The 14,290-nt window shown below is 29.2% G+C and overlaps 1 protein-coding gene across 5 annotated transcripts in view; it reads right to left on the bottom strand.

The window, feature by feature from the left end:
- The window catches only part of LOC129965557 (xylosyl- and glucuronyltransferase LARGE1-like), a 281,900-nt gene that overhangs the window by 63,483 nt on the left and 204,127 nt on the right, over positions 1-14,290 (bottom strand). For all 5 annotated transcript variants that reach the window (XM_056079575.1, XM_056079556.1, XM_056079565.1 and 2 more), the window contains one exon: positions 3,653-3,739. The gene's annotated coding sequence lies outside the window, so the exon portion shown is untranslated. The remainder of the gene's footprint in view (positions 1-3,652; positions 3,740-14,290) is intronic.

Here is a 14,290-nt window from a genome sequence, read left to right as displayed (position 1 = left end):
TATAATTGAATATATTAGAATTAAACTATATTTTAATTATTCTTACATATAAATTATTTTTCTTTTGTCAAAAGGAATGCTAGGCTTTCCAATATTTTATAATATACTAATCTAATATATGAATGATAAAATTAAAATATATACTTCTTAAAAAATAAAAATAATATTTAGTTTACAATGAAATTTCTGTTGAAGATTTTTTTTTTTTTGAGAAAATTTGTCATGACAAACTATTTATAACAACCATTCGATGAATATGACATTAGGTTTTTGTGTTATTGAGTATGAAAGAATTGATTTTTTCTTTTTAAATTCCTGATTCTGAAGAATTAATGAATTTTGTCACTAACACAAAACATTCAAAGTTAAACAAGAATAGTAAGGTGAGAAGACAACTTTTTATGAAAGAATGTGAAGGTATTTCTTAAAAAAATTTATATCTTATTTTATTACACAAATTTATCGACTAAAAATAATCGCAAATATACAACGAAAAGGCTATAATGAAAAAATAATAATAACTGTACTTCAATGTTTGATACAGAAACTTCTTAAGACTTCAAATTGTGTAATTTCAAAAATTATTTTTCATTTGTAAGTCTGTGGAATATATAAGTGAATAAATTTAAAAATGAAAAAAAAATGATGTTCTTAGTGTATGAATTTAATTCGACACAATTATAGAACATATATTTATGGGACGGCAATCCATTTGCATCACAGCTTGCCAAATGCGACTAGTTAATGACTCGTTGCATTTGGCGGTTTTCTATAACATCGGTTGTTTAATTTTAATGAAACCTTTTATGTGAAATTGCATATCCATTTTTTTCTCAATACAATAAATTTATATATCAAATTGTGACAGACATTTAAGCCGTGCTCCTTTAACAATCTTATGTTTGTGCTGCTTAATATGTACCTGAATTTGTTAAAATTAAATTCATTCTCATAATATCGTAATGTTATTGAAAAAAAATGTTCCGGTAATCCATCGATAAATTGTTTGTTATCTAATGCGGTAAACGTCACATTCTTATTTCTCATATAAAGTAGAAATTAGCATCAAAAAGAATTGCAATTTATATTATATGAGCCCGTTTAACAATATACTTTGATAAAAATATATAAATAAGAAAATTAAAGAATATTCGATATTATTTTCTAGCATATTAGTTATAGTATCCCATTGCTTAGACAACTTCATTTATAAATTACACAAAAATTTGATTAAAATAAGAAAATAAAAATGTGCATAGTTTTCATTCCCTAGCTTACAACAAAGGGAGAAAAACACATAATGAAATATGAGCACAAATAATGAAATCATTTTAAATTTCAATGCGAAAACGAAAACCATTTTTGTAAATACTGCATAAAAATATATTTTTTAAAAAAAATATTGTCAAGATTTAAGGGAAAAAAAAACTGCACAAGGGAACTAGTATTACTTAAACGATATTTCTCAAATCTGAAGATGATGTAAATATTTGTCAGCTATTTCAAGAAGTTATCAATGAAAAACGCCAACTTTTTAAAATTAAATTTCTAACTGAAATTTTATTGCATCGTTTACAGAATATATCTGCTAAATTTATTTACTTTAATAGTTTGTCTTCAAGAGCGCGAATACAAAGGCTGTCGATATTACTGCTAGTCGATATTATGAAAGACCATAAAATGTCGACTGCAAAATAGAAAAATAACATAGCTGTTTAATTTTAGCAATCCTTTCGATAAAAGTAAACGATCAAGATATTTTTATAAACGATATGTCACGAATTTCCAGGTTTAAGAATAAAAATTCATTTGACAACCGATAACATGTTACATAATGAAGGACAAGTTTGGATTGTTAGTTTACAATTTTCCAAGAAATTCTTTTAGATTGTTGCCATTAAATTGGAGTATAGAGAGTCATTACCGCGATTATTAAATTAATAATAGATAGGAATTTAATAATCGGGACGAAATATGATAATTGCTTGTATTACCCATGGTTGTTTATGTGTTCAAACATATATAATAAAATGGAAAATGATATCAAAAGTTACGAAACATAATAGCATTTTAGGCTTAATCCGCATATCTTTATTTTATTTTTAAAATTTACTTTTTCTTTGTCGTGTGACTATTTAAGCCAAATTTTGCGCAGTAGCTTCTGACGGTTAAGAACCCTGAGCATCCGAGAGCCAAAGTCTGACTTCTAGCTCAAACAGACTTGCTTGAACAATCCCTTTTTACAGGGGGGTTCATTTACGCATCTCACAGAGAGAACACAAGGATGAGAACAACCATGCCCGAACCGGGACTCGAACCTAGGACGCCCAGGTTACGGGGAAGACGAGCTACCCCTATGCCAGGACGCTAGCAAAATTTACTCTTAAAAATCAGAAATAACGTGCACGTAAAAAACATATTTGACTATATTTTAATATTTCAGACACATTTAAAATTGTTAACATAAACCCAATAACCAAAACAATGGAGTATATAATTAAAATATATTAAAAAATATTTCTGAAATTAATGCAATTGAACAAATTTTATAGAATTATAAAAATTGGCGAAAAAGACTCACTTTAGAACTAAATAAAACTGATTTTAACATCACTGAAAGTTTTTATTTTTATTTTAAAATGGAGAAATAATTATTTTTGTGCAATAATGTGCTCCAAAAAATACTAAAATATTGATAATTTTTTATATGAAAAAAAATTAAATTGAAATTTTTAAGGAAATCTCTTATTAACGAACATCGGCTACATAAGACAACTATGTGCCAAATTTGGCACCTCCAGACCCAACGGTTCCCACGGTAGAATGTTCTGAGCGATTTTTTCGAGTATATCGCTATTTACAGATAATATACTAGCCTATGAGCAACATCACTCTAAATATGTAAATTAGTTTCTTTATTGATGCAGAATGCATGTTCAATTATTAAGAATTTATACAATTCGAAACTGTTTGATTTGGATATAAATATTTAACAAAATGAAAAAACCAAAATGCTTATACTAAAGTAGATTAATTCGAAATATGCAAAAACCTATAGTAGTAAACTTAAGCAAAAAGCTTACAAACAGACAGCATATAATAAAGTGTTTGAAAGATTAAAAAGAAGGATTAACATTGTAAATATCCACAAATTCTTTGGGAGAATTACTTGAATATAATTATATTAAATAAAGAACACTAAACACAAATATCAAAAATATAAAATATCCGAATATATCGAACAATTCTAAGACATGCCAATGAATGCACTGCATTATCGTAGACATTAAGAATGCCAAAGATAGACATGCATATATCCTTAAAAATATTAATTTATTGAAATATTTATCAGTTTTAACGGTATCTCAGACACCCAAGGCTGAATAAAACTTGATGGAAGAATGCATGTCTCAGTAATTATGATGCATTCAACCCTTTTCTATAGTATTCCTGTTTAATGAAAGAAATATTCTCTAGAGACATTTAAACAATATCTTGCTCGTTCATACAGATATATTCGGATAACAACGATGCATTTTAATTTAATTCTTGACACAATGGCAGCGATGTGAATAAGGCGCAGTGAATTTCTCTGACGCTGGATAACTCAAATAGAAAGTTAATACAATTACTGACTTAAAATAAAGCTTACCGTGTTTGGAATGACGGCTGGAACTGTTTCTGTAAATTTCAAAGCCAGGAAATCTGGTTAGGGAATCAAATATATAGGAGAAAGTACCTAAATAATAGGAAAAAAGTAGAAGTTAAATATTGGGTAATGCTATGCACCACTTTTAAAGGCTTATTTTTATTAAAGCGCAGAAAAAAGAAAACAATTTTGATTTAAATTATTTTGTACACTTTAATCTTTATTTATAATTCATTGTTATAAATATAGTAAAATCTTGAAATTAAAAAAAAAAAAAAGATTTCAAATGCACTATCAGGTGTCGCCACTGATACAGAATCAGAGGTTAACAGAATTTATTGATTAACTGACATTTAAATCCTGAAAATCCTAGAATCTAATATTACTATAGATATAAAAGAGTAAAAATTTCAAAATACTAATACATTCGGGAGGGAAAAATCTACTACGAAAATCTATCTTTGCAAAAGGAAAAATGTCAAGTTAAATAAAGGAGTTTATAACAGAGATAATAATTTATCTTTGAAATTAATGCATAACAAGTTTCATATTTTGTTACAAGAAAGGGGACAATTATGTTTGTTTAGATTTATTCATGTTTATTTAAGTGCTTAATCTACCATAACTATAATTATTACTATACTACAAACAATCATAAACGGAATAAAAAAAATCAGACATCAAAACATTATTAAGTAACATATTTAGTATTAATCTTTTGTAAAAGTATTTAGTATTAGTATTTAGTAAAAATATATATATCTTACATTTATTTCCTAACATGTGAAAACGGAGAATTTCAAATAATTTCATAAACTATTGATTACTATTTTAGTTTACTACTATTTTTTGTGAGTATAAAATTATAAATTTTTAAATATTTGAATGAAGAGAAGAAGCGGATAAAATAAAACTTAAAAATAATAAATGTCTGTTCTTTTCTAATTAAAGTGCCATTTTAATACTCGTTTGAAAATTTTTTCAAACTTGAACGAATTAACGGAAAAATTAAAACATATTTATTCTTGTTTTTATTAAATTACATTTTGATGCATTATTACGAATTGCAATTCATGCTTTTATTACTACATTTAATATAGTTGGTTCAAAAATGTAACAATTTTTCTATGCTAATTTAATTAAATTATATTTAAGAAATGAAGTCCAATTATAAAATTTGACTATAAAGTTGGATATTTCAGAAATACATCCTATGGAATAATTAATTATTTTCAGAATTATAATAATAATAACTCTTATAAATAATTATTCTTATAATTATACTTTTTCTCAAATTTCTAGTCGTATAAGAAGTAGCGAAATACGAGATGAATAAAAGCTTAAAAAAGTGCTACAGTAATGAAATTTAAAGAATGAATGAGCATTTGGAGTGATGTTCTGTAATTTGGTTTCCATGTTTATAACACGTATATATCCTATATAGTGTTTTCATATAATGAAATCTTTCGCAATCAAAAAACATTTGTGTAGAACATTAAGTTGATGGTAAAGAAGAATGTAGAACACGTAAGTCGACGGTAAAAAAGCTGTTTACATTTATTAGTGAATGAAAAGCACTACTTTTTTTTCTGTACGCTTGTAAAATAAATGGTGTATTCTTTCATGTCTATTTAATATGTGAGTTAAGCAGCGATGATAGGAATAATATATACTGATAAAAAGTGTAGAAATAAAGCGCAAAAGAGAAAAAAAAAAATTAGTTAATTTTCCCTCTTTTTCAATAGGCATAATATTGATTTTAAAATTAAAATTAATACTTCTTTTAAACAATAAAAAATATATTCAATTTCATTCCTTCTGCTCAAACAACAGAACTTTCCATTGTGATGCTTTCAGTGTAAAGGTGATTCAAGCTCAGGTACAATTTAAACAAAACTCTCAATGGTCTATATTTCTTTCAGAAAAGAATCAAAAGTTCTCCCCAACATTTCATTACAAATATTTTATCATGAATGAAGTAGCAATGCATTTTAATATGAACATCATGACTTTGCAGATGCTTTTAATGTGTCATAAAAATAAAAATACTATTACCGAAGCCCAGTGAATATCAAGATTTTATACATCTATATATGGAAGCCCATAACAGAAAATATCAAATATCTCTCAATGTAATTACATTAACAAAATTTATATTATGGGTAATATTTCCATAGGGAATCTATCCATGACATCAATATAGGTTGTTATCATAGGATATTTCAAAGTTTGTATAGTTTTAAATATGTAGACAACCACCAACCAAAATATTAGACACAGCATCTTTTAGTATATTTCACTACTTTAAAATTATATTTTTTAATTTTCTAATAGAATGATCGAAAGCAAAATAAAGCTAGATGGCTCATTTTTTCCCGGGAATGTAAATCGATAATTTAAATGCAAATTAAATAAAAAATTGGTATTTGAAAAAAGAAACTGCTTTAGTATTGATTCGCGATTTGAAAGCTTTCATTTAGTTACCAAAACTAATTATAAAAAGCAAGAACATTTTTTAGCATTTCTGAAAGTCTGAAAGTAATACTATTACTCAGCTAACAAAACAAAATAATATCAATAGTAATTGTTCTATATAATGTTAACAAAGTATCAGTCCAACAAGATCACAGCTAACAGGATACACAGATATATTTTATTTCTATAAAAAATAAAATAAATTTTTATAATTACAGTATAAAATAAAACTGAAAGATAATTTTAGATTTTCCCAATCGCATCAGCGATGAACTTTCTTATTGGAAGAATTTCAGCGAACAATTATAGTTTTGCGTCGTCTAATGTTTTAGGGAATTTTAATTTTTTAAAACTAACATTTCTAATGTAATATATTAAATGATTAAATATTCTGCAATGTATTCAATATCTTAAGTATTTATTTTTTATATTAGATTTTCCAAAAATCTATATGTTTGTTTGATATTGAAACCAGCATTTAAAATCTGTTGTTGCAACAATTGATTCACTTTTTGAGACAGAACTTTAGCCTATTACAATATTGCATTTTTTTCATATTGTGCGAATCAGGTCTGATTTAATGTTTTGTATTATGAATGATTTTCTTGTATTATGAATTCAGACGTCTCGCCATTTGAATCAATGTTTTAAATTCGTCGGACAAGCACAAGCAATTAAATAAATAATTATAATTTTTTCAAATTCTTCAAATTCTTCGATTAAAAAAAATATTGTTTTCAAATTGAATTGAAAACATATACATTAACTTGATTATACAATTATATAAAACTCTTACAAGTTGATTTATAAAAAAAGAAGACATAAGAGATTCAAGAGCTATAGAGGTAATTCATTTAAATTGATAAAAATTTAGGTGTTTAAAACCATTAATTTAATGTGGCTATTCATTTTTCCAGCCATATTCGATAATAGATCAATCATACAAATTGATTTCAAAAACTCAAATAACTCACAACTATGGCCATTAAATTTATTCTGTGAAACAGATTTCAAACGAAAAAGTAAGCGATATTATTCCAGGAAGAAAAAGACCCCACAATTTCGCGACTATATTATATAAGCTTAATGCCACTTAGGGTCAAGAATTCTTAAGTTATTGCGGCACTCCGCGCAAGATGGCCTCGGAGTTTCAACAAAGCTATTCAAAGGCGACCTACTTCGTATTTAAAAGTCTCATTACAAAATTCTGTCGTTTAAAAATCCTAAAGTATCAGCACAGAAAACCAAGAGCTCGTTTGACTGGAAGAAGAGGAGCACGGAACAAATATAAAGAAGAAAAACTGCTTGAAAAGGGAAGTCATTTCATTAAATGGTGTTCGCCCCATTACGTAATCAGTGGCGAAAAGATGAGATCCTTTCAGATGCTGACTCATCCTTTTCCATTTAAGGCCAATCCTTTTCATTAAGAGGAAGATATATATATATAGAAAAAAGCAAAATCTCCTTTTCCCATCAAGAAATTTTAAAATGCTTACAGTTCCTTTTTCTACCGTCAGCAACATAGAAAAGACAGCATTTTCATGTAAGAACTAAAACTTTGAATCATCATTAAAAATAAATAAAAAAAAAAAAAGACTTTTTTTTTCATTAACGCTAAGTACATGCCCAGAGGATAGTTATCATACATTGCTTCTAATTTCATTTGCGAATGAGATGGAAGAAAAATATTTAATCAGCGAATCAAGAATGAAAATGTAAGAGTTTGAATATTTATTAAAGGAAAGTAGTGCATCTAAATCCAAGTAAAAACATTGCAACCGCTGTGTTAAATTCAAAATTAATTGCTTATCTTTATGAAGCTAATGATATGATAAGATAGTTAAACATTATAAAATCAAAACAGGAACTTCACATGCGAGTTTTGAGCTTCTTTTTAAAATATGCTTTTGATTGCTTTTAAAACAAGTCAAGAACTGCACTTCAATACAATTAATATTTTATCAAACCATACCAATAATCTATTACAGTTTACAGATAATTATATATGATTAAACTGACATAAGAAACGCATAATTAATACATATATATATCTAAACATATATTAGCAAATGCGTGGCCAAGAAGAAGAAACTTTAGAAATATTTTAACTTAATTAAAACTGCGGTCCCATAGATCGTGTGATTTAAAACCATTGGATTTCTTTTTATGGGGTCATTCGAAGTCAAAGGTCTATACCAACAAGCCCACAAGCACGCGTGCATTGAAGGAGGAAATCCAACGCTGCATCAATGAAATTCAATCACATTTATGCCAAATGGTTATGGAAAATTTGAACAAAAGAGTGCTTTTGTGACAACAAAGCCGTGGAAGCCATTTGTGGTATTCCATACATAACTCTATTCTAAGTACTTTTCGTTTCAATAAAAATATAACAACTTAAAAAAAAAGAAAACTGTATTTTTTTTTATTATTATTTAATTCAAATTTTGCGCTAACACGTTGTTCTATCGTGTAACGCTCCATTTTTTACTTAGCTAAATTATCAGCTCTGAAATGTTTTTTTTAAAATAAAGTTTACAGCACGAATAATGGCAAATTCAAATCTTACTTTAATTCTGGGACACCCTTTAATAAAAGACGTTCACGTTAAAACTAAATATCAAATATATCTGGCTTGGTCTGTACTTAAGTTATTTAACAAAGTCTCTCCAATTATCACTTAAATAACCTGATCCTAATTCCAACCTGCCTTCCAGAGTACATCCTACGCCCGACCATTCACAAAACAAACCGCGCCATACCTTCTCACCAAATAACCCAAGACTTTGAAGGGCTGAAAGGATAACTGGGAAAAAGTCTCTCTTATATAAAGCAAAGACCCCCTTTAAGAAATACTCCTTTTAGTATGGTTCCTTTCATGTATTAGTAAAAGATATTCACGTTAAAATTAAAAACCAAAAATATCTGACTTGATCTGTATTTAAGTTATAAAACAAAATCTCTTCAATTATCATCTAAATATCCTATCCTAATTCCAATCTTCCTTTGATTCCAGAACACAGTCCTCACCAAATAACCCAATATTTTGAAGGACTGAAAGGATAACTCGGAAAAAGTCTCCCTTCTTTAAAGCAAAGACCCCCTTTAAGAAATATTCCTTTTAGGAAAAGTTCTGTTCATAATGGTCTCCTCCCAGTTAAGTTCTTTACAGAAAGACAGAGTGGGTAAAGGCGGGAGCTATGATAAACGAGCGCTTACAAAAGGAACTTAGCCAGGAAAAATGATTATTTATAAGGGTCGAGGCTCTGGGAAAGAAATATGGCAAAAAATGTTATTCAACGAAGAGATAAATGATTTGGGAAACGAGGCCAAGGAAGTTATGACTTATTTTCACCATTGGGCTAAAAACTCCAACCCCTCTTCCTCACCGCATTTTTTAGGAAATTCTATACCCGTCCCTTCGATACAATATGCGGTGGTTTGATGAGATTTAAAATAGAATCTTCATTTTTTTCCCCACCCATTCGCTCTATATCTTTAAAAAAACACATTCATTTTTGTTTTGCTTATATCTTTTTCTATCCTTTCCAAAACTGATGAGCATCCTTAAAATTGATTTTTGATGGAGAAAGTGGGACGTTTTAATGACCGCTAGATGCAAAGTAAGTTTCCGACCCGGGTGTTTTTCAATGTTATGATCAAAACTTAATGACTTGGTTTTTGTGTTCTTTTTCTCCCGAATATTGAATATTAATAAATCACAGACGACATACTGCGCGGATGTAATTAAATTTTAATAGTTATGAAAGGAAGGGACTCATTAATTTCAGAAAAATAATTAGAAATTTATTTTAGGCACTTTTTAACAACGTGATAATTATTTTAAAAAAAAACATAAGAAAAATTTGTATATATCTGTTAAAAAACATAACAGTATCTAAAAGTCATTGCTGCGTCCGAAGGCGGAGTAAAAATTAAAAGTAATTAATGCCTCGGAAACTTGTTTCGATATAGATTTTGCATGATTAGTATAAAAGCAGTCATTAGAAATAAGAAATAATGAATAATCAAATGGTAAAAACGTTTCTCAGAATTATAATAAAAAATTTTTAACAAGGAGGAGAAATAATGAATAAGGATCAGATAAAAAAACTAGTCTCATAATGATGGAACTAAATATTTTTCAATTTCATATAAATGATAACGATAAGAGCAAAAATGATACAAAAGACATTTTATCTTAATAAAACGTTCTCAATTATCTTCCATCGCATAATTACTCAATAATTGGAAGTGGCATGGATGATAAATATCAGCTCTGAGATTTCCAGGAAAAATGATCTTTTTGATTTCAGATGGGAAAACTGAAAACTTAACGGACATTACCCACTAAAGTTTTTATTTTTTATTTTTTTTATTAATAAACCAATTTTCATTTTTATAATCTAAAAAAAAAAATAAGAATTTATGTAAGTTTATCCTCAAAATATCAAATTGCACGGGAAAAACTAGATCATAAGCTTAATCACGGCATGCAGTAGAGATCTAGAACGCTAAAAAGTGACAAATTATGATTTATAAATTTACTTTTAAGCAAGGTTCTTTTGCAAAGATGCTTTCACTGTAAAAAGAAAAATTCTTTCCTTTTCAGTATTTTTTTCATTTTCTTTATAGACATTTTCACTTAAATTTGACTTCTTTCATATTAATTATTATTCAGAATTCTGCTTTCCCTAGCTTGGTCTTGATATACTAGTTTTACACTTATTTTCTAGTGAGCTAGAGTTCTCAAACTCAGTAGAATTGCGCATTTCTAACAATAATAATACAATACTACGAAGAGTGTTTTTAAAGCCTTTTTTATTTTCTCGTACCCAATCTATACAAAGAGAAAGTACTACATAATCGTCAATGAAGCTTGAACTCGAAATTTTTATACATCTCCGCGTTTCAGATCTCTCCACATTTTTACCAATGTGTCTGTCAGTTCGCAAATACGATGGCTCGAAAACGTTTTGCACTTGAGGGACGAAATTTAGTAAATAGACTTTATACTACATTTGTAGATTTCAAATTTCGATTAAAATTCATTGAGAGGAAGTCTGTCTGTAAGCCTGCTCGAAAATAAGTAGATATGATCGGATTTGGCGCCAAATTCATCTAGTAATTGATCATTTATCGGTCTGTACTTCCACAAGAATGTAAATGCCCTTTTATTCATAATCATGATTAACTATGAGATACGTGATTTTTACAGTTGTAGTTCTGTGTCGAATTTTGGCTTTAAACGGTTGGGAAAAAAACGAACCCAAAATATACGGATTTCTGGTAAAGTATTAATCACATCCGAGCGATTAAGTCGCCAAAGTTCGCATTCTAATAGGTTCCTTTGTTCGCCTATTGCATATCATTGTTTACCTTTGGCAATATGGTTAATAATGTATATATTAGATAGTATGTGAAAAATTTTCGGGGAAATCATTTCAGCGGATTATTTTTCATTTTTTTAAAGTAGAACTTTGTATTTCAGTATTGGTTAATATTAAGCTCAAACGTTATTTCAACGTTGGTTAATATTAAGCTTGGCAATTCTCACTAAATTTTAAGTATATATTTATTTAATAATACAGAATGCATAATAAATGCTCTATAGAATATATACAGGGTGGTCAAAAAAAACTTCCCTATATATGAAACCCTAGCGGCCTATCCGCTCAACCAATCGAACCAAAATTTCAGACATGGTTGTTTGAAGGTATGCGCTCAAGATTGTGATGATCCTAAACAACGCAGAGCTCACGGTTACGGCTACAGTGAGAGAATTTTGAAATTTTCGAATGGCAACACCCACTTTTTCCTTGCGCAAATTGATCAGCGTATTGAAAAACCACAAATGGCGTTGGATCGATTAGCGTGTGACGAAAATTGCCGCCGTAAAGCATATGCAAAGAAGAGCATTATAAAGGACTAATGACAACACAGAGAGGAAAGAGAAAAAAAGTTTTTATTGGAATGGAAAGTTATAATTACAGGTTTTCAACGTGTTCATCTTCGCAGGCGACAACGCATTGCATTCGAGAGATTGTGGACAACAATGCCGAACGTAACATGAAAGAAGAAATCTGCATAACTTCACGTGTTATGGCATCTTGCAATTCTGACACATCTCGTGGACCAGGTGTGTACACCTTAGATTTCAGATAACCCCAGAACCAGAAATCCATAGGAATGAGTCGGGGGATCGCGGTGGCCACGAAACTGCAAAGTTACTAGAGATGACTCTATCAGCAAAGTGCTGTTGCAGCACTAGTCGAACACATTGGGCGACGTGTGGAGGAGCCCCATCTTGCATCCATACAATGTCCCTAATGACATTTCGTTGCTGCAATTCAGGAATAACGAGATTCTGCAACTGTGTTAGAATTGTAAGATGCGATAACACGTGAAGTTATGCAGATTCCTCCTTTCATGTTACGTTCGGCATTGTTGTCCACATTCTCTCGAATGCAATGCGTTGTCGCCTGCGAAGATGAACACGTTGAAAACCTGTAATTATAACTTTCCAATACAATAAAAACTTTTTTTCTCTTTCCTCTCTGTGTTGTCATTAGTCCTTTATAATGCTCTTCTTTGCATATGCTTTACGGCGGCAATTTTCGTCACACGCTAATCGATCCAACGCCATTTGTGGTTTTTCAATACGCTGATCAATTTGCGCGAGGAAAAAGTGGGTGTTGCCATTCGAAAATTTCAAAATTCTCTCACTGTAATCGTAACCGTGAACCCTGTGTTGTTTAGAATCATCACAATCTCCAGCGCATACCTTCAAACAACCATGTCTGAAATTTTGGTTCGATTGGTTGAGTGGATAGGCCGCTAGGGTTTCATATATGGGGGAAGTTTTTTTTTTTTTTTTGCTCACCCTGTATATTTTTCCCGATATCTTTCTTTGCTTTTATTTTATTAAAAAGTGTGCTATGATTTAGAAATGTACATAATATTACTACTTAAATACTTACAAAGCAACAAAAATAATTCATTGTTTATTTTATGACGCCTATCTAATCGTCTGCAATTTATCCTGAATTTTAGCAAATTTTTATTCTAATTTTCATTGATAAAATACATTGTTTAATCCGAAATTCAAAGCATTTCCTTTGTTTCATCAAGCAGTTAACAGCGTTAATTTCTTGCATTGCTGAAAAGTAAAGGAGGAGGGTCCCATTAAATAGTTTCCAAGGCGAATGTAAAAGTGAAATTACAATATCGTGACATTTAGAAGATAGATGAACCGGACATTTATATTTTTATTAGAGCTACGATGTTATGGAAAGTTATTAAAATTTATTGAAAGAGACAATTTTATTTCTTCAACGCAAAATTGAATGACATACACATTTTATAATGGAATTGGTTTTCCTTAGAGAATTTTAATTACACAACAAACAAAACTTAAGTAAGACAGTTAAAACAACGCGGCTTTAATTTCGGACAATTTGGCAGAGTCATGGACACGGAAGTTACATCTACAGAATGCATGGGAAATTTAATATTTACAGCAAGTCAGCTGGCAGGTGCGACTAGTATAATATGCAGCGTTATTTTAATATTTGGTATAGTTAACCATTATGGAAGTGGAGGTGACAGAATTTTTTTTTCCCTCGTAAAGAGGACAGGGTCCAGATAACGTTGGAAACCTTTATTTCAAATGAACATATACATAGAAATGATTTTTTGTCGATAATTTTTCTATTCTCAACATTTTTTTAAAATGATTCTTCTAATAAAATTCCTTTAAATGTATATTTGAAGATGAAAATGAAGAAAAATAAAAGCTGCATCAAAATGAAATTATTTCTACTTTAAGCAGTAAAGTTTTAATATAAATCTGTTTTCAATCCGGCCTTGTGAATTCGAATGAACACTAAATTATGACAAAACAAATTAACCCAAACAAATCCAACACAATTCTCAGCAATCCACTAAGTCATTTAATTTAATAGCTTGAACAAACGACGTATATTAATTAATCTGACGCCACATTCGGGATACAATTATATTCCAATTAACGATGGCACATACAATTAAACAAACTACTAAATTTCAACACGTATAATAACTATTATTAACGACACTTAACAATTAGGAGTGTTGGAAGGAGTTGAAAACATACTTTCTGCATACAGAGTGTTGCCATTTATTCCA

This window comes from Argiope bruennichi, chromosome 1, assembly GCF_947563725.1.
Source record: "Argiope bruennichi chromosome 1, qqArgBrue1.1, whole genome shotgun sequence".
In the NCBI taxonomy this organism is placed as follows: domain Eukaryota; kingdom Metazoa; phylum Arthropoda; class Arachnida; order Araneae; family Araneidae; genus Argiope; species Argiope bruennichi.
Note: the sequence above shows the minus strand (reverse complement) of the source record. Positions and strands in the feature narration are given on the sequence as shown.